This window comes from Fundulus heteroclitus, chromosome 4 (assembly GCF_011125445.2).
Source record: "Fundulus heteroclitus isolate FHET01 chromosome 4, MU-UCD_Fhet_4.1, whole genome shotgun sequence".
Classification (NCBI taxonomy): domain Eukaryota; kingdom Metazoa; phylum Chordata; class Actinopteri; order Cyprinodontiformes; family Fundulidae; genus Fundulus; species Fundulus heteroclitus.
The window spans coordinates 6,821,269-6,824,760 of NC_046364.1; the positions used below are offsets into that span (position 1 = coordinate 6,821,269).

At 44.4% G+C, this 3,492-nt stretch overlaps 1 long non-coding RNA gene across 1 annotated transcript; it reads left to right on the forward strand.

The window, feature by feature from the left end:
• The first annotated feature begins 1,587 nt into the window (after positions 1 to 1,587).
• Positions 1,588 to 2,148, forward strand: LOC118562798. The gene is made up of 2 exons (XR_004930806.1): positions 1,588 to 1,979; positions 2,048 to 2,148. It is a non-coding gene; the product is annotated as an uncharacterized LOC118562798 (long non-coding RNA).
• Positions 2,149 to 3,492: the final 1,344 nt, after the last annotated feature.

Genomic DNA, 3,492 nt, shown 5'->3' on the forward strand with positions numbered 1-3,492 from the left:
GAGGTGACACAAGAAAAAAAAAAACAGCGCAGATGCCTCCATAATCATGCAGCGGGGTTCAATTTTGATGATAAAACAAGAAGCTATCTGCGGACACTAGAAAGTTTAATCATTACATGTGCTTTCATACACCTTTATGCCTCGCTTCAGACTAGATTACCTCTGCTTTCATAAAACCTTTCTGCACCATGCAGTGACTCAGGAAAGCTTAAATGAGGTCAACAAGGATACAGCGAATCGTTGTCTTAGATTAACTTCAAATCATCTTTTCATAATCATAGGAAAGTGAAGATTAGAGAAATAAAGCTCTTTTTATGATCCCAATGACCTTCAGGTGTCTCTACCACTCGAGACAAAGAGAGGACGCCTTTGGACTTCAAAGTACATCGTTCATTCACTCATCAGAAATGGAGGACTGCGGTGATTTAAACAGGTCAGAAAGTTAACTCAGAGTGCCAGGCCCTGACTGAAATACACAATACACTGACCAAACATCTTTTTTTAGCCCTTTTCAGATCATTTATAAACTTTGTCTACATACCTGCCAGGATTATCTACATGAATTTCAGCAAACTAATTTATTTGGTGGAATTTACTTTGGATAAGCAAATCACAAATCTGAATCCCGTTCCTAACAATAGATCCTTCTGTCCTGATATTGTCCAGGCAAATATTTGGCTCATCATTATTTTACTGCAAGACCTCCTCCTGCAACCCCCCCCCCTCTCCCCCACCCATGTTTCAGAAGAAAAGAATTTCAGATGGCACCATAAAGTTACATTCCAACTTGATTTCCCACCTGACTTATAGTTTGTTTATAAGAACTTACTCAACCAAATTGATGTTATAACGCAGGGTAATTGGAATAATTGGTGACTGATCCAGCACACCTGAATCAAATCAATGTTTCATTAGCAGACATCTGTAGAACCACATGACATGCTGACAAGGTTTTGTAGCTCTTTGTATGGCTTGCGTAGGAGCAGGGAACACATCTAAAACATGCAGGAGCCCCGTTCTAAAGGATTGGAGTTGGTTACCCTGGGGCCGTAGTGATTAAACTTAACATTCAATGTTTGAGGTATTACTTATAAGATCAGAAACTGCCGTTGTTCACATTTTCATGACTTAAATAGCAGTCAAAGTGTATTATGAGAGCTACATTCTATTTAGATAAAGTTGATCTTTTCCGACATTTGTCAGATCAGTGTATTTCAACCCAGGTCCTGAAGACCCACTGTCCTGCAGGTTTTAGCTGTGTCCCTGATCTAAGGCAGCCTTCACACTGACTACATTCCTTGCACGCTCCGTCCTTTAATCGCTAAAACGTCCCGCACAGCAATCCAAACTGGACCATGTAGGATCTGTTCATGCATGCAGACCGCCCCACCCCCCTGCCTCCTTTACTTTGAAATAACACTGTCAGGACTCAGCTAGCAGGGCCTTGCAGCTTGCTGCCAGTGCTGCTGTCTTTGCTTTCTCCACAGGTGTTCGTGGTTGACTGGTGGGCGGGGCCCACACGCCTGCAGGCAGTTGAGCAGCATTACAAGAACAGCGCACAGACAGCGGGAAGATGCCAGAGTGTTACCGTCGTGGTATGCAAGCCAGCCTCGGCCTCTAGCCTGGTGAACCTTCTCGTGTAGCTAAAGCTCTTACCTCTGTGTTTCCTAGGTCCCTCCTTGTGTCCTGACGTTCACCTCTCGTGACAACACCTCTCAAGATCCATCAATTAACCTCTCGTGTTGGTTTCCCTTGTGGATTCCTCCTGGCTCCTCTCAAGTCGATTACTCGCCTCTGGACCCCAGCCTCCTTCGGACATCAACTGGTTCCTCCCACTGATCTGGATCCCTTTATCTCCCGGCGCTGATCGGACCCCCTACCGCCTCCGCTCTCTGCTCTCCCGGACAACTGTGGCTTCACCATCAGGCAAACGCTGAGTCCACATCGCCTCCTCCCTGGTTCGGTCTCCCCGCTCAGTGGTAAGCTACGTCCAGCAGCACATCTCCCGTACCCCTCCTGTTGTTAACTGACCCTCTCGTTCTCCTAGATCAACCCGATCTCCCGTCCTCCTGGTTCCTGCTCGAGATCCGTTCTGCAGAGACAGATCGTTCCCCGTGTACCTAGTCCAAATAAACCTTTGCAAATCTACCTGTTTCCCAAGTGTATTCTGCATGTGGGCGAAACATATAAAGCCAAACATGACAAACACCAGATCCGCTTTACACTTCCTGTCCGGCTTATCTATTTTTTTTTGGAAATTGACTCGTTTTGCACCGTCATCCGTCACAAATAGACTTGATCCGTATTTCTGACGGGCAACTGAGGAGGGTTCTCTATCATGTGTCCTCCGTACACACCACATAGCCAGTGGGAAATGCCCTATTGACTAAAACGGCTTTAATGTGTGACCTAACGGAGAACGCAAAGATGTTGGAGTCTGTGTGAATGAGGAGTTAAACATTTGATTCAACTGATTACAGTTCAGCAAAGTCCTGTTAATCACCCATCATCTGAAATCAGATGCAGTGAACCAGGGGAGCATCTAATTCATGCAGTGCAGTGTGCCTTTAAGACCAGGGTTGAAACACACTGCATTAGATAACCTAGTATTCCACGGGTGTAGAAGTGGAATGCAGCCCTTAGGACAGGGATAGTCTACTCCAATCCTGCAGCTTTTACATGTGTCTCTGCTTCAACAAAGTCAAATCGTCAGGCGATTAGCAGGATTCTGGAGAAGTTGACTGCATTCTAAGCAGGTAATTCAGGTGTGATGGACCAGGGACAAATCTAAAGGTTACAGGACAAAGGCCCTCGAGGACTAGAGTTGACAACACAGGAGCTATTCTTACTACTTTAAGTCAAATTAGGTCTGCTGAATTGTGTCCTAACTGCAACTGAAGCTGGCGTGTCAAATGTTTTCTAATTAGGGAAGGGGAGGAAGTAACCGACACCAAACTTGGAACGTCAAACTCCAGTCTTTGAGGGCTGCTGTCCTACGACTTTTAGACGTGTCCCTGAACACTATCTAAACTTTCAAGCTTTTAACTTTCAACTTTTAATGAGTTGGAACTTATTTTGAAGTTAGAACATTCACTACCTGTCTTAAAGCTCCTAAATTTAAGCAGAGAAGTCAGCATCTCCGGATTCTTGGATAAACAGAAAGTTAATTGCTATATGTTAAAGGAACTATTGTGGATTAAATCGGATCAACACATACACGATGCCTTTCATGGAGACCCGCCATTTACCCAATGGTCGAAAACAATGGTAAAACTCCACTGAATTTTTACTTCCACAGGACAGGTATATTATGTTGTATTGTGTTCTATTTACTGCTCTGTTTCTCTTCCATGTTTGCAGGCTGCTGTTCTTTTGCCAAAATAAAATACCAAATGCTGCGCTCTGCTTTGAGAACCCTGAGAACTCTCATATGATTGGCTCAGGAATCAGAAAGTAAACACAGGCTACACTGAACTGAAATAGTTCCAGACT